General features: G+C 38.4%; 1 protein-coding gene across 1 annotated transcript in view; it reads right to left on the reverse strand.

The window, feature by feature from the left end:
* Window positions 1–1,416: 1,416 nt before the first annotated feature.
* The window catches only part of sox2 (SRY-box transcription factor 2), a 167,456-nt gene continuing 143,142 nt past the window's right edge, over window positions 1,417–25,730 (reverse strand). Inside the window, exon 4 of the mRNA XM_083559381.1 lies at window positions 1,417–2,219. The gene's annotated coding sequence lies outside the window, so the exon portion shown is untranslated. The remainder of the gene's footprint in view (window positions 2,220–25,730) is intronic.

Here is a 25,730-nt window from a genome sequence, read left to right on the forward strand (position 1 = left end):
GAACCTTCTGATCACTGCTAAAAAACTTGAAAGCAATAGTTTAATCAAGACAAAGGTTTAAACAAAGGCATTCAGTGTGTAAGGATTAAATTAAAATTTTATTCATCATTCAAAGAAGAGATTTTTTTAACATTCTTTTGGGATAAAACATCTTTTGGGATAAAGGGAAAGGAGTGTAATTTTACATTAATGAAACAAATTAGAAGTCCAATCAATTTGAGTCTTTTTAATATTAATAGTGATGCCTTTCTTAAATACTGGTATTGGTATTGATATTAATGATACTGTTCTTGAAAGTACATTGTTTTAAGTTTAAAATAAAAAAATACTATACAGAGTATCCTGGGTACTGCTAAATAGTGTTTAAATCAGTTCTTCATGTTTAATTGCTTGATTTTTTTAAAGGTAATACATCAAGACGTGGAACCGAATAACAGCTTTTTAGTTATTTCATGGGAATTTAGAAAAAAGAAATCCAGGATTTGTATTTTGTCTGTTTGTTTTTTTTTTACACAGATTTTGAAGATGTTGCCATAGCCATGTAATTAAAGCAAGCGTTAGTTTTGATGCCCGTGTTGTCTTTGAAAAAAAAGGATAAAATAAACGTCTCTAAATAGAAAGTTTGCACATCGCTGGGGAAATCCGGTTAGAGTAATCCACAGCATGGCCAATGAGGAGCTTCATTACAGAACATTTTATTCCTTGCACTGTAATGTGTGTGTTTGTGTGAGTGTGTGTGAGTGTGTATCAGGGTGAGTACGGGAATAATGAGTGTAATTTATGCTAATTAGCATGACAGTTTATATTCCAGTTGAAGTGACATCATTATGAAAGCTGTAATCCTATTATTTAATAAATAAATGAACAGAGAGACAGACAGATAGGCAAGAAGACAGATAGGCAGGCAGACAGACAGATAGGAGGCAGAAAGACAGACAGACAGACAGACAGACAGACAGACAGACAGACAGACAGACAGACAGACAGACAGACAGACAGGCAAGCAGACAGACAGACAGACAGACAGACAGACAGACAGACAGACAGACAGACAGACAGACAGACAGACAGACAGGCAGACAGACAGACAGACAGAAGGGATTTTGGAATTCCATGAGAATCCACTCATGGATTTTCATAGTGTCTAAACTCTTTCCAGGTAATAGTTTGGGAAAGACATTTTAAAGAATTTATGAATGATGAATGATAATAAATCTCTAGAAAACTAAGCTGAAACTGAAATGTTTTGCCACAAAGCTGAAATTTGCTCAGAAAAATTGTAGAACTGGGTTTCATTTCAGAGGTGTGTGTGTGTGTGTGTGTGTATGTGTGTGTGTGTGTGTGTGTGTGTGTGTGTGTGTGTGTGTGTGTGTGTGTGTGTGTGTGTGTGTGTGCGAGTCTAGGCCCAGGCCTTGTTTGAGGAAAGATTATCTTGACAAATTGGATAAACATCTTCTGCGTGACAGGCTGCTGATGGAGAGTGGGTTGTGTGCGTGCACACCTGGTAAAGGTTTGCTCAGTGTGAGGTGTGTGTGTGTGTGTGTGTGTGTGTGTGTGTGTGTGTGTGTGTGTGTGTGTGTGTGTGTGTGTGTGTGTGTTTGTGTGTGTGTGTGTGTGTGTGTGTGTGTGTGTGTGTGTGTGTGTGCTTCTCCCAAGCTCCTGCTCTACCTGCTATGGTCGAATGTTTGTCTCGGACAGGTAAGAACAGGCACGAGGGACACAGAGCTTTCCAAAACACAGCAAACACCGACATCCAGGTGGGAGAGAGAGAGAGAGAGGGAGAGAGAGAGAGAGAGAGAGAGAGAGAGAGAGAGAGAGAGAGAGAGAGAGAGAGAGAGAGAGAGAGAGAGAGAGAGAGAGAGAGAGAGGGGCTGACTTAAAGACAAAGAAAAAGATAGACTGACTGACAGTGTAGGAGACAGACAGGAAGAGAGAGCAAGACAAACTGAAGGCAGAGAGAGAATGAGAAACAGAGAGAGACAGCGAAAGGCCCAGCGCTGTAGTTAGGTATATAGTAAGAGATCCAGCTTCCCCTTTTGGCCTCCATCTCTCTGCCTCATTTGTCCTCTGTACTCATCTGTCTCCCCTACCTCCACTCATGTGTCTCTCCTCCCCTTTGCTCGCGCGTGTCTCCACCTTCTCCCTCCGTGTGGTTTCTCCGTTTTCCACACCCATTCGTCAAGGCAGGTAAACAAGCCGAGGCTGAAACTTTATCGTGCCTGAAAATCAGTAACCAGGAAAAGAAAAAAAAAATGGAGATCTAGACGACAACAACAACAAAAATAATAATTGACCAAATTATAGATTTTTTTATTATTATTATGACAAAAATGTAACTGGATAATGATAGAAATTCCAGTATGAAAAAAATGGACACCAAATTCATAAATCGAGCTAAAAGTATTAAAATTTGTAGAACATCTTTCGGTGATATAAATTTGCCCGTAACTGCTCACACACACACAAACGAACAGATATTAAAAGTAGTTGATTTAAAATTTAGAGGTGAAGGAGAACCTGGTGTATGATGTTGTGATGTAATTGTTGTTCTGTAAGAGCTATAAAAACTATACCACACCACTTACTGTCTTATCCATTAGTGGTGTATGAATGAAAAGATGAAAGACTGAGAGATAGAAAGAGAGTCTGAGAGAGAGAGAGAGAGAGAGAGAGAGAGAGAGAGAGAGAGAGAGAGAGAGAGAGAGAGAGAGAGAAAGGGGGAGGTTGATGAGTGTGATAATGAGACAGCAGTGATGGAGGCGAGACAGTGTCCTGAGGGAAATCATGTCCCATATGATTGATCATGAGCAAAGCTAAAGGGCCTCTGACTCAGATCACCTTTCTTACTGAGCTACATGATTCTGTTACCTGTTACCTCTCTCTCGCTCTCTCTCTCTCTCTCTCTCTCTCTCTCTCTCTCTGTCTTTATCTGACTCTGTCTCCATCTGTCTTTACCTGTTTCTGTCTCCATCACTCTCTGTCTTTATCCTTCTCTCTCTTTCCCTTGCTCTTTCTCTGTCTTTATGTTTCTGTCTCCATCTGTCTTTACCTGTCTCTGTCTCTGTCTTTATCTGTCTCTCTCTCTCTCTCTCTCTCTCTCTCTCTCTCTCTCTCTCTCTCTCTCTCTCTCTCTCTCTCTCTCTCTCTCTCTTTCTTTCTCTATTTGTCTTTACCTGTTTTTATCTGCATTTGTCTGTCTCTCCACCTGTCTCTGTCTTTATCTTGCTCTGTCTCTGTCTCTCTCTCTCTCTCTCTCTCTCTCTCTCTCTCTCTCTCTCTCTCTCTCTCTCTCTCTCTCTCTTTTCATCTGTCTTTGTCTCCATCTGTCTCTGTTTATCTCTCTGTCTCACTTTGTGTCTTTGTCTCTTTTATTTTTAAGGTACTTCATAAAATAACCTGTTTCTCCATCTCTTACTTTGTCTCCATTTCTCCCTGTATTTCACCTGGTCTTCCTCAATTATTTTCTTTCACAGTTAATTTATTGGAATAATTCTTTCCATTCAATATGGGCAAATTAACTATACTCTCTGTCAAAGATTAAAGAAAAGCAAGCGAGAAAGAAAGAAAGTCAGAAACAAAAGCAGCCTATCTGGAATGCTAAAAAGAAGAGAAAGAAATAACTTATAAAACGTGTGTATTTGGGGATTTATATTTCAGTCCTACAAACACGTCGTTTGTTTAGCCGCTGAAGCTCTGGGTTGCGGTTTCCTCACCTGGCTCTTAATAACCTGTCTTCGTTTTATTTTCACCTGTACAATAAAACACAAAGCTGGGCTTCATGGCTGTAACGTTTTCTGGGTGGTTCATTCGGTCGCTCGGGTTTGGGCCCGGCTCAGATTGCTTGTCCTCCATTCATGCTGTTTGTGTGGCGCGCCAGAAGGCAAACAGCTCTACGAGCTCCAGATATCATCGCTGGACGAGTGAGTTTCCTGTGACGTGTTAGTGAAACTGCAGAGCCTCTGGGCACGATGACAACAAAACCCTTATCACCTTTCTGACACAAAAACACTCCTCCAAAACCCTAATCATGCTCAGACTCTCCTTTTAACCTGTCATTTAGCTGTCATTTAGCACTAAATCAAGGTATGTGCTGATATTTCTTTGGCAGCTAATGTTCAAAAGGAAAATTTATTATAAAGCACTTTATAACCGAGCATCATCATATAACAGACGAGACCTCAAAAAGTACCCCAAAAATCACACATTATTATTGCATAATATTACATAACCACATAATATTTCATTATAATAAATAGAAACACAAAATAAAAGGAAATGAATGAATAAGTAGCTGCTTTAATAAATGTATTTATTACAGCTGTTATTTTCTTAGAGAAAAACTGCGTTATGGCTTTTTACAATATTTCATGATCCTTAGCATCCTATAAAGATTTTAAAGAGGTAATCTTTACGTATGAAGCCCATAAAGATTAAATATTTTAATCCCTTCTTATCATTATGATGATGATGATGCAAACTCTTCCCGTGGGCTCACCACCTGCAGGAGGGACCGTAAGGGACGGTGCTGTGAGGATTGGGCAGCAGTCGAAGGCGGGGGCCTGCTTAGACTGCTGCCCCCGCGACCCGAATTACGGATAAGCGGAAGAAAATGAATGAATGAATGAATGATGCAAACTAAGATATTTATTGCACACAGGTGAACTATGTTCTATGTAGAAGATGCATCTGAAAGAGTTTGGAGACAGTAAGGTGGCAGGGGACAGTGTAGTTAGACAGCATCGGATGGTGGTCTGTAGGATGGTTTTGAAGGTAAAGAAGAAGAGGAGGAGAATGAGGACTAAAAGAGGAATAAGATGGTGGAAACTGAGGGAGGAAGACTGTAGTGATTCAGGGAAGAGGTCAGACAGACGCTCTGTGGTTGTGAAGAGGTGCTGGATGATTGGGCAACTACTGCAGGAGTGATAAGGAAGACAGCTAGAAAGGTACTTGGTGTGACATCTGAAAATAGAAAGTGAATTCGAAGAGACGTGGTGGTGGAATATGGAAGTGCTGGAAAGCATAAGGAGAAAGAGGTTGGCAAAAACAGAATTGGGATCATCAGAGTGATGAGAAAAGGCAGGAGTACAAGGAGATGCGGCAGCAGGTGAAGAGGGATGTGGCGAAAGCTAAGGAAAAGGCATATAAGGAGCTGTCAAGTCAAGTCAAGTTTATTTCTATTGCGCTTTTCACAACAGACATTGTCTCAAAGCAGCTTTACAGAAATCAACAGTCAAGGTGAATGGTGTGCATTTATCCCTGATGAGCAAGCCTGTGGCAAAGAAAAACTCCTTTAGATGTTATATGGAAGAAACCTTGAGAGGAACCAGACTCAAAAGGGGAACCCATCCTCATTTGGTTGACATCAAGAGTTTGATCATAAATCTTTCAACAATACAGAACACTGGAGAGTGAGAACTAACATGAGTACCGGAGTATAAGATTATAAGTAATGTTCTTTCTACAGTCTTATACAGTCTTTATGGTTATGAAACTAGGAGCTACTGAGCTCAACATTTGTGATCATCACAGATCCAGCACCAGCTTCTCCATGCCAGAGCCTTTAAGCACTCCAGGAGGTTCACTGTATGAGAAGTTGGACACTAAGGAAGGAGAAAAGGATTTGCACCGATTGGCCAGGCAGAGGGACCGAGCTGGGAAGGATGTGCTGCAAGTTAGAACAATAAAGGATGGAGATGGAAATGTGTTGACTAGTGAGGAGAGTGTGTTGAGAAGATGGAGGAAGTATTTTGAGCAGCTGATGAACAGAGAAAATGAGAGAGAGAGAGAAAGTTGGATGGTGTGGAGATGGTGAAGCAGGAAGTGGATAGGATTAGTAAGGAGGAAGTGAGAGCAGCTATTAAGAGGATGAAGAGTGAAGAGTCGGTTGGACCAGATGACATACCGGTAGTAGCATGGAGATGTTTAAGAGCGATGGCAGTGGAGTTTTTAACCAGATTGTTCAACAAGATTTTGGAAGGTGAGAGGATGCCTGAGGAATGGAGAAGGAGTGTGCTGGTATCGATCTTTAAGAATAAGGGAGATGTTCAGACCTGCAGTAACTACAGGGGAATAAAGTTGATCAGTCACACCATGAAGTTATGGGAAAGAGTAGGAAGCCAGGCTGAGGGAAGACGTGACCATCTGTGAGCAGCAGTATGGTTTTAAGCCAAGGAAGAGCACCATAGATGCATTATTTGCTTTGAGAATGTTGATGGAGAAGTATAGAGAGGGTCAGAAGGAGTTGCATTGTATGTTTGTGGATTTGGAGAAAGCGTACGACAGGGTGCCGAGAGAGGAGTGGTGGTATTGTATCAGGAAGTCAGGTGTGTCAGAGAAGTATGTGAGGGTGGTGCAGGACATGTATGAGGACAGTGTGACAGCAGTGAAGTGTGCAGTAGGAATGACAGACTGGTTCAAGGTGAATGTGGGACTGAATCAAGGATCGGCTCTGAGCCCTTTCCTGTTTGCACTGGTCATGGACAGATTGACGAACGAGGTCAGACAGGAGTCTCCGTGGACTATAATGTTTGCAGATGATATTGTGATTTGTAGCAAGAGTAGGGAGCAGGTTGAGAAGAGCCTGGAGAGGAGGAGGTATGCGCTGGAGTGAAGGGGAATAAATGTCAGTAGGAGTGAGACAAAGTAAAGCTGAAAGAAGAAGAAGATTATTATTTTTATTTTTATTTGTTTTCATCATCATCATTATCTTCTTCTTCATCTTGTTCTTATGAGAAATTATTATTATCATTACAATTATTATATAATATTTCCATTTATATTATATATAAAAATTAATGCTAATAATAAGAATTATAATTATTATTGTGGTTGTTATTGTTGTTGTTATTATTATAAAGAAATAAACTACATAATTTTTATTATTATTTTAATGAATATTTGGATTCATATCTTTTTATTCTTATTATGTAAGAATTATTACAATTATCATTATAATAATTATATAATATTTTGTATTCATATTTCTATTTGTTTTAATACTACTAGCTCTAATAATAGAAATAAACACACACCCATTTAGAATTTTGGTACAATTAAAGTGACATGCTTTTATGTGTTTATATCATAATACTTAAAAATATGTCGCTTCTGATGACATTGTGGGCGATCGCACACTTTCATTTACTAAAGCTGAACAATGAGTTTGAGAGTTTCTGCTAATGACAAAAGAAGTTATAACAAAAGTGCATATTCCTTTAATCGACTTCAAATCCTAATTTTCAAACCTGAAAATAGGTATTGTTTGGAAAAATACACTAACATTGTGAGCTAGCAAATATACTTGTGTTTTTATTAACAATAAACAGCACAAAAGCCTTCAGATGCTTGTGTGTATATGTATACAAAAGTAGCAGTTGCTTGACATGCATATACCATGACATACAAACGTACCAATGCTGACTCATTTGTACACAGTGCAACCCCTATGCAATATCGCAGTCCAAACCAACACTAATAACTAAGCAAGATAAATCCACCATAAAAAAACTAGTGTTTTTTTGTTTTTTGTTTTTTAGACGAAGTGGTGTTATGCTCCTCCATCATCTATTGGTGCTGTAAAAACCCAAAAGTGAACAATGTAGGGAGTCTGTCCTCATTCCTTCACTGGAGTTTGGAGACACAGTGAGTTTGTGTTTCTGTGCTCTAAACAGAAGAATGCTGCCAGTCATGGCCACTGTGAAAGGAAACGTGTGCAGCTGCGTGTAGCGACTCGGCCGTGACACAGAGTGAAATGGTACTCTTATGTCGATATTCACGAGGAAGTTATGGATCAGTCTTGTGACCGAAACACTGCTGGGTTTTTTAATGGTGCTGTGATGTTTCATTAATTTTTTTTTTGCTAAGCAATTACAGCAACTCTCCAACAATTACATTTAGTTATTTTTTTTATTAAAGACAACACATTATACTATTAACCTTTTTATACTGTGGAGATAAAACAGTCTACTGACTACAGTGTCAATATAATAGGTTTTTGTCATGTAACTGTGATTAAACCAAGATAAACCTGGCAGGTCATTTTCTACCTTTTTATTAGAAATAGCAACCCATTAAAGGGGGAGAAACAGATAACAGTTACAGTAACCTGGTAACATAAGTGTGCAGACTTATGGGGGGAAACAAAAGACTAGGAAGGTAAGTGTTACCAAAAATAAACGACAAGAGGAGCATTTTGCAATTAGGTTCATTGGTAGCAGGTCAGTGTGATGATTGGGTCTACAAAGTGTACCGTAGGCGATGCCTACACTAATACGTATGCAAACGCATATATTTCTCTCTGTTTTGGCCTGCTGTCCACACTGAGACAGCATCTTCAGTCAATGAAAACATAGCTTTTTGAAAAGGCTCCAAAAGTGGATCAAATCAAAAATGCAGTTTTTAAACTGAGGCTTTCTAAAACAATGACACATTTTTTTTTATCATTTCCACAGCATTTCAAAATGACGGAACGTAAATGATGCAGTCAAAGTGTCTTAGATTTTACTCAAATCTAAGTGATTTCAGACATTTCAATGTGGGTATGAGCAACTTTTGGAAAATGATTCAAACAAATGTTTCGAGTGTTTTTAGACAAACATGCTGATGAAATGTTTTCGGATTAATGTAGATGCAACATTAGGCAGAGTCAGAGAAGTAAAGATGGGCAGAGGTCCACTAAACTGTAAAAGGCAAATTGTGGAACAATTTCAGAATAATGTTTCTCAATATCACATTTAAAAAAACTTTGAATATCTAATCTACTGTACATAATATCACCAAAGGATTCTTAGAATCTGGGGAAATCTTTATGTACAAGGGACTAGGATGAAAATCTGTTTTGGATTCCCATGATCTTCAGGCACTCAGGTGGGACGGCCAACAGGTTCAGGCAATGCTGGTGCTTGAACCTTGACCATGCTCCAGATCCATCAAGTTGTAAGGAGATCTCCTGCGCAAAGTCACATCGAATTCCCTGGGTTAATGAAAGGCTTTAGATGTGAGCTCAGATCAACTTTCTAAAACATTGATCATCATCTTCTAATTTGTGCTTTTTTTCTATTTTTAGCGCTCTAACAGAGGCCTCTGGGTTTTAGCCAATCATAAGGAACTATCAATGCTCCCCTCTATCTTGACTAGCTTTAGTCCCAGTTTATGCAGCCCTATAGTATGATGCTGCCACCACTATGTTTCACCTTGGGTATGGTGGTGTTTGAGTGATGTTATGATGTTATGCCAAACATTTTAAGTTGTATCTTGGTCTTATCAGACACATGGTCTCGAGTAATTTAGGCAGTCTTGGATGTTTTTTAAAAAAGAGCTTCTGTCTAGCCACCCTACCCCATCGCCTAGACATGTGAAGAATATGAGAGATTGTTGTCACATGCAGGAAGTAAAGAGTCCATGGCAGATTTTCCTGCAGCTCCTTTAATGTTGCAGTAAGTCATTTGGCTGCTGAGTTTTCTTCTTGTCCTTTTATCACTTTCAGAGGGATGTCCTGTACTGGGTAGCATCACTGTGGTGCCCCATTTTCTTCACTTTGTTGATGTTGGCCTGCATAGTGTTTCATGGTACTTGTAATGTTTTGGAAAAAGATTTTGTACCCCTTGCTGATCTATATCTCTCATCAATGACATCCCATATAAGCTTAATAAGCTCTTTGAGGACAGTCAATCAGATAAAAACCTAGATCAAGAAAATCCCACAGAAACAGCTGATCTATGTTTAGGGATTAATCAGCACTATGTCATTGATGACAGGTGTATGATCATTACTTTTGAATGAGTTTGAATGTGATTGGTTTATTTCGAGTGCAGACACATGAACCAGTATATTAGGACATGCTCACTTTGGCAATCCTTCTTTTCCCCCTAAATTGTGTATTTGTTTTTCATTTGAATTGAAATGTAGGGAAGGATCTGACATGATCTACTTTATGATTTCATTTCATACTCATATACATACAAATCTGTAATCTATCATCAAAGTTAGTGTTAAAAAAAAAAAATCTACACCTTCTAACTAATCACAATCACAAAATAAAATCACAATCACAAAATCACAATCACAAAATTCTAAAGAATTGCAGAAGTGTGGCCTAACAACAATTTTAAATTGTATATCTTATTAGTGCAGTGCCAGGGGCATGGCTTCTGTATTAATTAATCCCAGTGTTTGGTTTGTCTCTGAACCTCTTAGTCCTAGTAAATGAAGTGTGGCCTCAGTAACTGTCAATCCTAGCAGAGGAGGTGTGGTCTTTAAAACTGTCTGTCACAGTAAAGAAAGTGTGGCCTTTGGTCCTGTCAATAAAGAAGTGAAGAAGGCATAACTTCTCTCTACCTGCCAGTTTTATGAAAGGAGGCTTTCCTTCTGTATTTTTCAGTCTTAGTAAAGGAAGTGTGCCTGTTGGGCCCTTGAGCAAGGCCCTTAACCCTCTCTGCTCTAGGTATATATATATATATATATATATATATATATATATATATATATATATATATATATATATATATATAAACTGTACATACACATCCACTTGCCATTTCTCCAACCCAGCAGTAGCACCATGACAAGAGGAAAAGAGCATAAACTTTTGCACTTCCTATGTAATAGAGAGACTCCTGTGTCCTCCTCATTTGTATAATGTCGTCTCAGGGATGAAATTGAGTCCTATGTAGTGGGATTGAAGTTTTAATTCCGCTCTCGATGCTCGAGGGTATACACACACTCTGTCCCACCCACCCATCAGCCAATCAATTAACAGAGACACAGACTCATACCTCTCTTTCCCCGACCTCTCTCTCTCTCTCTCTCTCTCTTTCTCTCTCTTTCTATCTCTGTCTCAGTGTTACCAACTTATTGACTGAAATTATTTAGACCCCCTACTGACAAACCAAGTGAATTTCTGAGCAGACGTTAGTGACTGTCCAGTGCTCAATTTGACTTTCCTGCTCCACATCACAGCTGCTGAATCTGTGTTTGAAAAAGTGTTTGTTCTATTTTCCAGCAGAATTTTCCTGAATAAAAACAAGTTATTCTATCCTCAACTCTATTCTTTGTGCTGCTTTCATTTATTAATTATTTTTCACATTGTGAACATTTTAAATCCTAACACCCCTAGACACCAATATCAGTTTATCAAGCCTATAAAAGATAAAACCCTATTACTAAACGGTACACCTCAACAATGATGGAACTATATTGAATGGGCACTCGGTGTCACTCAGATGAGGATAAGTTCCCTTCTGCTTTTCTCAAGATTTCTTTATCATAACAACTCAGAGAGTTTTTCACTGTCACAGTCGCCACTGGTTCACTCATTAGGGATAAACTTATAAGCACTAACATATAAATTCATACATATAACCTATTTTTTCCTGTAAAGCTGCTTTGGGATAATGTGGTTAATAGCACGCTACAAATCAATCTAAATTAAAGTTTTATTAAATGGTTCTCTATGTCATTCGATGAAAAATTTTTACTTCTCCTTGCGAAACATATCAATATGCAAATGAAGGTGATGAATCACCACACATGCAAACGAACCCATGACATTGTCCGTGCCTCCTGCCGACAGTTTTGAGCAGGAATTAGCTACTTTTCCCTTGAAATGAGTTGGCAAACGGGTGCTCTCGCTCTGTCTCTGTCCCGGTGTGAAAGACACCTGTGATGGTGGCGTGTAAAACACTCACCTCACTGTCCAGCTGTTGTTATTTTAACACGTCGTGAAACATTAATAATTTGCCAACATGCGTGCGTCGAGAATTCGAGATAAAAACGCCCAGACAAACATTTTGCAGCTGTATGTAAACGAGTGCACAGTCACCCGACGGTGTAATGTGCTCCCTCTCTCCCTCTTTCTTTCCCTCCCTCTCTCTCCCTCTCTCTCTCTCTTTTTTAGCAGTATCTGTGGCCTTAAGCAAAAGTATCAGATGTTTTTACGGCACACACGCCGTACATCTGTCGCTCGGCCGCTCTGTAATTAACACTGCATGTGCCAGAGGCTTTCGGGCCCCGAGCGCCGCTCCCTACATTAAGGCAACAGCTCTGAGCCTGGCTGAAGTGGAGGAGAGGGCAAGGAAAAGCGTATCAATCAGGAGTGTCATGCGTTTGTAGCTGACTTAGCAAAAAATAAACCTAAGTGGTGTTGCAGAAAGAAATATCAAAGCAATGTGATGCCATTTTCTGGGTTTAATCATCACTAATGGTTGGTATGTTTAATTGAATGATAGTTTGGGAGTTAGCTTATTTACTGTAATTTTTTATTTGGGAGTTAGCCTGTTTACTGCCATGATAGTTTAGGAATTAGCCTGTTAACTTTAAAGCCAGTGTGGCTTTTAGCCTGTTTACTGTAATGCTAGATCACGAGTTAGCCTATATACTGCATGCTAGTTTGGGAGTTGGCCTGTTTACTGCAATGCTAATTTTGTAGTAAGCCTGTTTACTGCAATGCTAGTTTGGAAGTTAATGTATTTATTGTAACATTAGTGTGTCGAGTATTGTTTAGTGTAACGCTAATGTGTGGAGTAGTATTTAGTGCAACACTAGCATGTGGCGTATTGTGTAGTGTAATGCTAACATGTGGAGTAGTGGTCACTATAATACTAAGGTGTGGAGTAGTGTTTAGTGTAACACTGGAGTGTGGAGTAGTGTTTACTGTTAGGATAGCGTGTTTACTGTAACGCTAGTGTTTGGGGCAGTGTTTAGTGTAACACGACTGTGTGGAGTAGTGTTTAGTGTAACCCTCATGTGCAGAGTAGTGTTAAGTGTAATGCTAGCGTGTGAAGTATTGTTTACTGTAAAACAAGCGTGTGGAGTAGTGTTTGTTTGTTATGACGTTGGATAGTTTTGGATGGGTTGAATTGACAGTATGAGGAAGACAACGCACACTGAAACTCAGCAGCGCTAGTCTTATTAATTGCATTTTGCAATGACAATATGTCTATCTATCTATCTATCTATCTATCTATCTATCTATCTATCTATCTATCTATCTATCTATCTATCTATCTATCTATCTATCTATCTATCTATCTATCTATCTATCTATCTATCTATCTATCTATCTATCTATCTATTAACCTCAGAGTCTCAGGTGTCAGAGTGCAGTCCTGCAGAACGTCAGCGTGATTGACTTCTCCAGCCTGCACCAGCTTCATTATTAATTTAGACGAGAAAAGAGCATGTAACACACACAGGTATTCCTTTTCCTTCCTTTGTTTGGTAAATAGATTTAAACTGAAGAGTGTGTCTGTGTGTGAGAGAGAGAGAAGAAGAGATGCACTCCGGTTCAATCGCCTTGTTATGATGTTTGACCTCTTGTCTTGCACCGTCTAATGCGAGTGTGTGAGTGTGTTGGTGAATGCCGTGAGGGTCGGTGACACACGACCCGCCACACTTCATTCCAGTCAAACAATGGACTTGGGCTCTAGTGGGAATTTATCCTATTACACCTCTGTGCCGAATGAGTTGTTTGTTTTTAGCCGTGCTCGCTTTGCCTGACCGCTCGGTCAACTCGTCTTTATAAGAACTTGTGTTAATCTCGGATAACCGCGGCACAACCACAGCACTATGTGCTACTGAAGCTGGAAACCTGATTGATTTTTGCCCACATTGGTGTGTGTGTGTGTGTGTGTGTGTGTGTGTGTGTGTGTGTGTGTGTGTGTGTGTGTGTGTGTGTGTGTGTGTGGCTCTTAAGTTCAGCTTGTTCAGGTATCCAAACAAGTGTGAGTGTGATAAAAAAAAAAAAGAAAAAGAAAAAATGGAAACTTTTTTCTTTTCCTTCAAATTTTGTGTGGGCTCTTCTGGTTTTTCTGGTTTTCTCCAACATCCTATAAACAGTAGGCAGACTGGATATGGTCAATTGCCTTTAGGTGTGCATGTGCGTGTGTGTATGTGTGTGTGTGTGTGTGTGTGTGTGTGTGTGTGTGTGTGTGTGTGTGTGTGTGTGTGTGTGTGTGTCTGTGTGTGTCTGTGTGTGTGTGCATTGTGAACTGTAAACTACTGGCATCAGGTGTACAGCTGTAGCTACAATGAAATCAAAGAAACGCCCCCTGGGCTCCAACTCAAAGACATGCCCATCTTTCCCATTCAAAGACATGTCCATTCTGCCCCACTCAATAACATGTCCCTTTGCCCCACTTAAAGACATACCTATTTTTCCCAATCTAAGACACAGATCAAGTCATACCTAGCTTTTTTTTTGCCTCTTAACGCATCCATCATTCCCCTTACCACACATCCATCTCTGACACTTAGTCATACCCATCTTTTCATATTCAAAGACATGCCCCTGTGCCCCAATCAAAAAAAAATACACACCTCTGCCAACTTAAAGACATGCTCATCTTTCCCACTCAAACACATACAAATTTTTCCACAATCCAAAACACACCCATCTTTTACACTCTAAGACATGCCCCTTTGCCCCAATCAAAGACAAACCAACTCAAAGAAAGGCCCATCTTTCCAAATAAAGGTACACCCACCTTTCACTATCAAAAACAGACCTATTTTTTTAGACTTCAAGCCACACCCATCTTTTACACTGAAAACCCATGCATTTTTGCCTCATTCAAAAACACCTCATCTTTCACATTTAATTAAACACCCCTTTGCCCCAATCAAAGACATGACAAATCTTTCCTTTTCTAAATCTCACTTCTCTTTCTAATGGGCTAATCTGTCTAATTTAAAAAACATGTCTACTTGTCAAGTTTAAAGGAAACAAAGCCACGTTCATCAAGTCCAATCCTAGACCCAGGAGCATAGGTGAACTGCAAATATGTGTGTGCACATGTACATACATTTTTATTAAGTTTGACCAATGGCCTCCAGAGCACACAATTCAGTCCCCAGTTCACCCCCAGACACACACACTATTTAACGTTTAAAGCTGCAGGGTCTGTAGTGTAATGTATTTTTTTTTGCCAGATATATATATATATATATATATATATATATATATATATATATATATATATATATATATATATATATATTAGCTGCTAGAAAAACATTGAAGCTTCACAGTCACTCTTTAATATATTTCTAAACTATATATAATATATATAATACAGTGTTAGACAACTCAAGTGTGTCGTTATTTAATAAATGGATGGTAAATTGCTGTAGTAGAAGAGCAATAAAATGGGAACAATCCCTGATTAATATTTACATATAAATACATAAGTAAAAGTCATAATTTTATGCTTATTATATTGTATTGTATTATATTAGAATATTATATATATTCCTACACAGCGACTGTCTTTAGTAAAAAGAAAAAAAAAGAAAAATTGACACTCTGGACATTCAGGGTTTTTTTTATCATCTTATTAAAGGATTCCAAACTGCTTCTTATTCTAATTTATGAAACACAATTAAGCGTGACTCATTTCTGCTCTAAAATAAAACATTAAAAAAACACACATAAGCAGAAGATGAGCAAAGGGGAAAATTGTCTTTTCGGGTTTAACATCCCACGCACACACAGACACACATACACAGACACAGACAGAGACACACACGCGCACACATACACACACTGAATATTCCGTAGGTTTCCACTATCTCACCCTAAGTGTAAGTCAGGGAGCAAATGGTCTTGAACTGATACAGGAACTCATTTAGAGCGGCGCTCAGATACGCCTCACACTCCAAATGAACAGTTTCTGCATTTTTTTTTTATGCACCAAGCCTAAAAAAAATCATTAATAAAGTTGATCTCTTTAGCCGTCCCCAACTAATTACACATTTAAGATTCAAAAGTATTTGACAGGTCAGAAAAAGGGATTGTTCATTTAAACACCACCGTCTAACATTAATATTCCACATAAATATAACTGTGATAAGCTGCTACTCTGAATTTATTCTTTTTTTTTAACCAGACAGACAGAATCATTCTGGTTTAGATTGGTAAAGAAAATTAATGGCCCAAATCTTTCACTGGCTGCTTTCTGACATCCAGTAACGAGTAATAAATTATACAGTGTGCATCGTTAAAATTTTATTGGATTTTGTGTTTAGAACTTATTTTAAATATTCTACTTAAATACATACACTCAGTATGTATATATATATATATATATATATATATATATATATATATATATATATATATATATAATTTTTTTTTTTATGCTCTCTTACAGTATATCTCACCTGTCTCCTATCTTTTTTGTTATCTCTTTTTCTCGATCTCCTACTTGTACTCTTTCTGAGCCACCCAAACTTTTCCTTCTCATTTTTTCTTGTGCCTTCTTTTTGCTTTTAAGTCTTCCTGAAACTCCCTCTTCCTCCCTTTCTTTTCCTGGTAATGCTGAACCATTCTCACTTCTTTCTCTCCAATTTTTATTTTCTTGCTCTTCTTCCCTATTTCTTAATTGTGCTCTTTTTCTCTATTGTCCATTCAAAATCTCTACTCTACTCACCTTCTCTTTCTCTGTTTCTCCCTCTCTCATGTTCTTTTTTTACAGAATCTCTCTCTCCCTTTCCCTTTCCCTTTCGCTCTCTCTCTCTCTCTCTCTCTCTCTCTCTCTCTCTCTCTCTCTCTCTCTCTCTCTTTTTGTGCCTTTCTATATGTCTGTCACAGTCTCATTTGGTTACTCTCTCCCTCTCTGTTACTCTATCTGTCTATCTATTTATTTTTGTCTGTCTGTCTGACTTTCTGTCTGTCTCTCTCTTTCTCTCTCTCAGTTTTTCTCAGTCACTCTATCTTTCTCTCAACTTTTATCAACCCCCCCCTCTCACTCTCTCTCTCTCTCTCTCTCTCTCTCTCTCTCTTTCTCAGTAAAGCCTCGAGGCTTCCCCCCTCATCCTCAGTGTGAGATCTGCCTGTCTTTGGCCTCGTTGTTCTCGTCTAATCAGCCGTAGCGAATGTGCAGCTCATTACGTATTCGCACTCGAAGGTGACCATGGGAAGTTTTAGGAGCGTTTTTTTTCCCCTAATGTGCAAAATATCGCCATGACAAGTTACTACGGCAACAAGCTTTAAATTTCTCTACCTGAAAACCCGAGTGCTAGTGATACCGAAATTCCTCATAATGCTCTTTATTATTCTCCCTGCACCTTTCTGCACTTATCAGTTATTATGAAGGCTTTGCAAATTGGACTTTTTATGAGACAAGGACAGAGAGCAAGAGAGAAAGTCTTACCAGAAGTGTTTTGTCGACTTTATTCTACTTTCTGAAACAGAACAGTCTCAACTAGGAATACTTTCTGGAAGGTTTTGCTGTATGTATATGCTCTTTAAGCCATCAATCTGCACTGATCATTTTAATCCTAATCCAAAAAAGTTTGTCTGATCCTGAATAAAAAGAAAAGAAAATTACATTTTAATCCATTAAGAATAAACAGTATGTTTCCTTGAATAATGTAGTCAACAAAATCTCACAATAACAAAGATGATCAATGCCCTAAGATGCACAATATTTTCAATTTATTTGAGGTTGAGGTCAGAGTCAACACTGCTCTATAGCAGCAGCTGGCTTTGTGCATTGGGGCATTACCATGATGGAACAGGTTTTTGTCTCTTAGTTTAAATTAATGGAAAATGTAATCCAAACACATCATATACAATTGTGCACCTCCAACTTTTTGGTAAAAGTTTGGAAAATAATAACATATGGCTGGAAAAGTCAGGAATTCCAATACATTTGGAAGCATAGTGAATTTAAACAACACAAAAACAAGACACGATGAATCCTGAGAAACCTGAAAACCATTGTGCTAATTCTGCCGATCACACTTTCTACCTGCAGCAGACCTCACCTGCTGCTTACGTTTCACTACACACAGCTCCTGTTTCTGCATCTCTGCCCTCTTCTACACACACACACACACACACACACACACACACACAAACACACACACACACACACACACGCACGCACACACACGCACTCACACTCACACATATGGCACTTTGTTTACACACCCATGCTAGCAATGTCTGCCCTGACTAGAGCTGTTGGCAGCACTGCACTAACACAGAGGTCAACCGTGAGGATGGTGTCATCGTGGCTTAATTACTCCTAAATTATAAATCAGTAGCATGCGTTATTTAAAATCTAGCGCGCTAACGTGTGCCTCGAGCAATTCCTAGCTGAGCAAAAGTAATATGCTTTTCTGCTTTGTGAAGTTTGGGGCGAGGTGTCTATAACAGCCAACACAAGGAAAATTTACATCAACTTCTATGTCCCTTTTCCCTGATCCCTGATCCCGCAAGGATAACCTGCCCTCATACAGCTGTTCCTAAAGTCTGATTAGCACTATTCTAGCACAGGATAAGTACAGTGAAAATGCCTGAAAAATTTGTTGTTTATTAATAACAGATGTAAAATCAAAAAGGATTCTGTCTTGAAACCCCACCGCATTTTTATTTAACGAGTTAGCATGGGTTTATGCTAAGGCTATGATAACAATGCCTGGGTGACACCAGCACACAAACAATGTACTGGGTGACACCAGCAGACAAACAACATACAGGAAACGCCAGCAGACAAACAATGCACTGGATGACACCAGCAAACTAAAATGAAATGTACTGGTTTACACCAGCATATGAACAATTCACTGGATGACTCCAAGAGAAGAACATACTGGACAACACCAGAAGATGAACAGTGTACTGGACAAAACCAGCAGACGAACAACTCACTAAATGAAACAAGATGACAAACAACTCTGGATGACACCAGCAGATGAACAATGTACAAAATGACACAAGCTGACAAACAACATACCGGATCAGCGAATGAGCAACGTACTGGAAGATACCGGCAGACTGCAACATACCAGATGGCTCCAGCAGATGAACAATGCACTAAATGACACAAGTTGACAAGCAATGCACTGAACGACACCAGCTGATGAACAACGCACTAGATTACACCAACAGACAAACAATGTACTGGATAACACTATCCACAAATGAGGTACTGGATGTCAGCAGGAGACAACCTACTAGGTGATACCAGCAAATGAACAAATGTATTGGACAATGCCAGCAAAGTAACAACATGCTGGATGATACTGGGAGAGGAACAATGGACTGAACAACTCCAGCAAATAAACAACATACTGGATGACACCAGCAGATAAACAACCTACTGGATGCACCAGCAGATAAACAACCTACTGGATGCACCAGCAGATGAACAATGCATTGCATGACAACAGCAGACGAACAATCCACTGCACGACACAGCTGATACACAATGCATTGGACGAAACCGGTAGACAACAATGCACTGGATGACACCAGCTGAGAAACAATGCACTGGATGACTTCAGCTAATAAAAAAAATGCACTGTATGACACAGCTGGTAAACAACACACGGTATGAACCAGCAGTGAAACAGCATACTGGATGACACCAGCAGACGAACAACAAACAAGACAACACCAGCGAAGGAACATCAGCAGGACAACCCAAACCCTAACCCTAACCCAGTGCACTAAACAACACCAGCAGATGAACAACATACTGCATGACACTAGCAGATGAACAATGCAGTGGCTAAACCCAGCAGATCAACAGCTCACTGGATGGCATCAACAGACAAACAACGTACTGCATGACACTAGTTGATGAACTATGCATTGAATGACTCCAGCAGAACAACGACGTACTGGCCGACACCAGTAGACGAAGGACGTACTGGACATCACAGCAGACAAACATACTAAACGACACCAGCAGATGAACAAAGTAGTGGATGACTTCAGCAGAAGAACAATATGATGGGCAAGACCTGCAGACAAATAATGTACTGGACAAGACCAGCAGACAAATACTGTACTGGATGACACCAGTAGGAGGCGCTGAAGTGTTATTTCAGGCAATTTTATGGAAAATAAAATCAACCTGCAAGATTTGTATCACATAACAAGTGTGGTTTATACTCCAGACTCACTAATTTAATATGGCTGTGTGTTTATGCATGTCTGTGTGTGTGTGTGTGTGTGTGTGTGTGTGTGTGTGTGTGTGTGTGTGTGTGTGTGAGAGAGAGAAAGAGAGAGAGAGAGAGAGAGAGAGAGAGAGAGAGAGAGAGAGAGAGAGAGAGAGAGTGTGTGTGAGAGTGTGTGTTTAGAAGGAGAAAGTGTCCCCAACGTCCCGGGTGAGTAGAATAATACCAGCAGGCTGATTTGCAAGCATGTAACGTGCTTTCTTTCTCCTCCTGCTGCCGTTGGACAGGGAGGGTGTGTTTGTGTGTGTGTGTGTGTGTGTGTGTGTGTGTGTGCATGTGATAGAGAGAGAAAAAAAAGAGAGAGAGAGAGAGAGAGAAGAGAGAGAGAGAGAGAGAGAGAGAGAGAGAGAGAGAGAGAGAGAGAGAGAGAGAGAGAGAGAGAGAGTTTCCTTCCCTGTTGGATTCCGCTACTTCCCCTATAATGACAAAAGCTCTCAGACAGCAGCTCCTCCTCCACCAAGCCCCATGCTGAGGACTGTGGGAGTAAATCGGGGTGCTCTGCACAACACACACACACACACACACACACACACACACACACACACACACACACACACACACACACACAACCCTAGTCACAAACATGAGGCCTGAATTCCTGTTTTTGGGCTCCATATCTTTTTTTAGAAGAGTTGCTCTTCCTGGGACATTTCTAACTCTTCAAATGATTCTAATGAAATAAAAGATTAAAATCAATGATTTCAAAAAAGTATTCTCAGAATTAAAAAATGAAGGGATGAAGAGTGTTGAAGGAGTGATGAACACTTTTATAGCTCATGTTTGAAATATCTTAGTTCTAAAGGGACAAACACTAATGCCCGAATCACCACAGAGATATTGGACTTTAAAGGATTATTGGGATCTTCAGTAAGATTTTTTTTTTGTTGTTGCAAAAAAAATTCTGTGTCACTGAAAGGCTTTTGAATATTTGAGCAAGCTTTTTTTTCCCTGAATCATATGTTTGATCCAGCTTAAACTATTTTAAGGTACCAAAATTTATATTTTTTAAAGAAAACATGGACAAAAAGAATTTCCTATGTCACCTGACCAGACTAGAGGATTATTTTAGGAAGCTACTCTTTTATCGTCCTTGTTTCATATTTATTTTATTTTATTCTGCTTGAAATGAAAATCAATGATTTTTTTTTTTTAAAGAAAAAGAAAAGACATGTCATGTCATACACTCCTAAAGACAATTAAGCTTTCAGATTTGAGAGATTTGGCTGGAGTGTTTATTGATTTTTTTTCTTTCTGTCTCTTGAAGATCTGTTTGATTCCTCCACCTCAATTTACTCCTGCTAGAGTTATTTTGAGTAATTCTGAGTCATTTCTAGCCTCCTGTTGAGGTCTTTGTGTGTTTACGGTTTGGTGAACATGTCTCTGAAGGTCTAACATGGTGTAAGCATAAACTAAAGTTTTGTTCATTATCAGGGAACAAAAAAGAGGATGATCCCAGTTAGTCTCATCCATGAAGCAAGATGACGAAAGGATGAGAGTTAATTGAGCTTGAAATTGCTCAAGTTTGACAATGATATATAAAATAAATGGGCAAAATCCCTTCCTCGAGTTTTGGATGAAAAGTAAATATATGTTTAAAAACAGTATAATAACTTGCATGTGTCTGCAGATGGATAGAATCGATAGAGAGGTGGAATGAAGAGTGGTCTTGATGGGCCTATGAGGTTCAATGACATCGCTGAAGGAATGTCTTGTGTTTTCTTACATTAAACACTCGAAGTGTTTGGAAGCAGCAACATAGTAGTTAAAACACAAAGAAAATAGTTTGCAAGGACTCGCCACATTCCAGGGAGCAAGTGCACATCCCCTTCTCCTCCTCCTCTTCTCTCCCAGCAATCCATCTATCTATCTGGACGAGTTGGAATGGGGCCACAATGACCCATCATGCCTGAGTTAAAGCACCCTTACTGGGCAGGAACCCCCAGATTATTCCCCTAAAACTCCTCCACACAGGATGGCAAAGCCCTGTGGCATCCAACCGAGAAATCCTCCCCCCCCCCCCCCCCCCCCAAAAAAAAGGGAATTTTGTCTTTGAAACATACATTTTAACATGCATCTTTATTCAAATAAAAATTTTATTTGTCACTGACATAACCATACACAATATAACATGCAGTGAAGCGGTTTTAACTATTGGTATGTATGTAACAATAACAAATAAAAGGTGAAAATTGTAAAGAATACAAATTGAGAAGAGGAATGAAATAGGATTTACAATATAATTAATTATATAATAAATAAATAAATAAATAAATAAATAAATAAATAAATAAATAAATAATAAATAAAAATAGACAATAAAATGATAAACATATTTACATATATTATAATATATTTATACTTTATGTCTAGTGTTAACTCCTCTCTCCTGAAAATGGCACAAAACTTTGTACAAAAATGCTGCTTACAGAAAATTTCACCATATCAGTTATTTTTAGAATCTATTTATGTAAAGCATCTGAAAGAACCAATATGGCCTGACCAATCAGAAAGTTTTATTAATTGTGTGGAAAGAAATGTTTAATTTTCAGTATTTTCAGTTTACATTTAATAAAAGTGCTGTTAAAAACCCATCGTCTCTCGAAAAAAGTTTACTGTGACATAATTAATCACCAAATCAATGATGCTGCACTTCTCTATCTTGTGGCATCATTCTTCTTTCACTAAAGTTTAACTTTCTGATGTTTTTCTTTCAAATTTAGTCACTTCCTGATAATGTGCTGTTTTTTTTTTTACATTCATTAGGCAAGTAAAAGAACACAATGGGCTGAAGTCTGCAGAATTCACATTCACACCATCCTGTGTATGTGAAGAATGTAAGTGTGTGTGGGGGAATGTCCAAAGAGAATGTGTGAAATAGCTGAAACGGTAAGAAAATGCAAGGGTTTTTTTTTTTTTTATTTAACACCGAAGAGCCTTTCCTGAAGCTGATTATTTAATCATGTAAAAAAAAAAAATTTTTTTTCTTTGCTTTATTTCATAACAAAAAAAATCACAGTTGGGAATGATGCCTTTTTACATCCAGGAACAGTTCAGTGAAGTTACACAATTCATTTGAATGTGTTTTTATGCTACAGTGAACACAAATGCAGCTGATCATCCATGCTTCCTGTCTGACATTTGCATCTTGAGTTTCACCTAAATGTTCAAATATCGTAACGTAGAGCTGAGTAAAATCATAACTAGAGCGGAAATAACCGGCCTTGAAACATTTCATTTTGACTAAAACCATAATGTCGGCATTATATTTCTAGGCTTCCGTCTCGTAAAAAAATGCAGAGCCTAATGCTTGAACAGATTTGCACTCAAGTGTCCATCAGTGCTGATTCAACAACTGATAACATCAACAATGATGGAACTATAACAAATAAGTATCTGGTGCCATTCAGATTTACCACATTTGGGTTAAGCCCTTATCCAGAGTGGCTTGCAGTTATCTTATGTGAGATCATCACATGAACAGTTGAGGGTTAAGGGTCTTCCTTAAGGGCCCAGCAGTGGCACTGTGGTTGTGGGATTTTAGCTCACAGCTTTCTGAGACCAACATCATAACAATATACCACTACCCAGACAAGAGTTGTCTCCTTATTCCTCATGGGTTTATATATATATATATATATATATATATATATATATATATATATATATATATATATATATATATATATATATATATATATATATATATGTGTATATAATTAGAATATGAAATTGTATTCTAATTATATAATTAAATTGTATTAAATTGAATAGTAATACCAAAAAAAATCAAATGTATCACATTTTGTGCTTAAACCAGAGACTCATTCCTTAACTGTTAATAAAGGTCTATTTATTACTTTGTTAATATCAAAAAATAATAACTTTTTTAGTATGCATAGATAGATAGATAGATAGATAGATAGATAGACAGACAGACAGACAGACAGACAGACAGACAGACAGACAGACAGACAGACAGACAGCTATTTTTTCAAACTGCTGTTTTTTTAAAAGTTAAAAAAATCATTACTCAAACACACAAAAAAACAAAAATATTTCTAAAGAAAAGAAAAGATTTTAAATAGAAAGCAAAAAAAAAAAAAACCTTTCAGGTTACTTAGCGTATCCCAGATGAGCTACAGCAGTGTATTGATTTTTCTTTTTCCTCCTGCTTCTTGAAGAGCCTATTTTTCTTTATTTAGTCAAAGAGAAACCCTTGTTTGCTCCCCCAAAACAAACGTCTATTGGAATCCCGGCTCAGGCTTGTCGAGCCACAGAGGACTTCACAGAGCGATTTGGCCTTTAACAAAATTTCAGGGCTGGACAGAGAGAAAGAGCGCCGTTGTGCGAAGCTTCGTCGTCCAGCTGCCACTTGTTCCTGCGCTCGTTTATTGCTCACTAATGAATGGTGACTGCTGTGTTACAGTATGTGACAATCACAGGCCTTATCTCTCTCCATCATAACGCTTCCCGTCATACATAAAGACGGCTTGTCCACTTTTCAACGCTAGTCACAATGATCCTCGTTTAGGAGGTCTCTTTGCTCACCATTTTTTCGTTTTTTGGGTTTTTTAGCAAGACAGAGAAAAGCAGCACAGTCATTCTGGAGGGTTTTTATGGCATTCAGTATCTCCATTATATCAACACAACGCATGTTCTCTTTTTCTCTTTTACAGTTTTGCACCCAAAATGGAGGCGTAGCCTAAAGTTCGAAGGTGGGGACTGTAGTAAAGGATTCTTTCCCAGCAGTTTTAGAATGCAAAAAAAATATATACTATTTTTAATTTATTTTCTATAAGTAATAAATATATGTGTAATCTAGATGTAAACCAAAAATAAAAACAAAAAATTAGGATTGAAATTACAACAGAGGCCATTTAAACAGTGTAGGAAGAATACAACTGGGGGTCAGATGCAAATATAAAGGTCAAGAAAATATTTACATCACATTAAGATAAGGGGGCATAAACACTTGAACCATTGACATTTTAATTTGTTTGGTGTATTTACATGATACTATGAACTACTTTGTCACTTTTGAAGAAATGTCTTAACATTTACATGTCTTAAATATCTGTTGCTGTGATTTGTTTACATACAAACTTTTGCACTTGACTACTATCATAATGAGTATTTTCAATACAAATGGTTTAAAAAATGTTTAAAGTTACTGACACAGCCCAGGATTCTTTTACTTACTAAATCCTGATCACAACCCACATCAGCTCGCAAAATATTTTACAACTAGAGAGCAAAAATTGACTAGCATGGTACTTTAATGAATACGTTTTTGTCCAGACTCCTGACATTTTCAGCCATATGTGATTCTTCCCCAAACTGATACCCCAAAGTTGAATGCACACAATAGTATAGGATGTCTTTGGATGCAGTAGCATCACATTGTTCCTTCACTTAACTAGGAGACCAAAACCTGTTTCAGCATGACAATGCCACTGTGCACAAAGCCAGCTCCATAAAGATATGGTGTACATAGGTTGAAGATCTTAAATGGTCTGGTATAGAGCTCTGAACTCAACCCTCCTGAACAGCTTTGGGATAAATTAGAACGCTGACTGCACCCCAGGCCTTCTCACCTCACCTACATCAGTACATGATTTTACCAATGCTTTTGTGGCTGAATGAGCACAAATCTCCACAAGCAGTCTCCAAAATCTAGTGGAACATCTTCCCAGAAGAGTGGAGGCTATTAGAACAACAAAAAATACAAATATAAAAATGAAATAACAACAAAAGGAACTATATGC

Source organism: Silurus aristotelis (assembly GCF_946808225.1).
Source record: "Silurus aristotelis genome assembly, chromosome: 13".
Lineage (NCBI taxonomy): Eukaryota > Metazoa > Chordata > Actinopteri > Siluriformes > Siluridae > Silurus > Silurus aristotelis.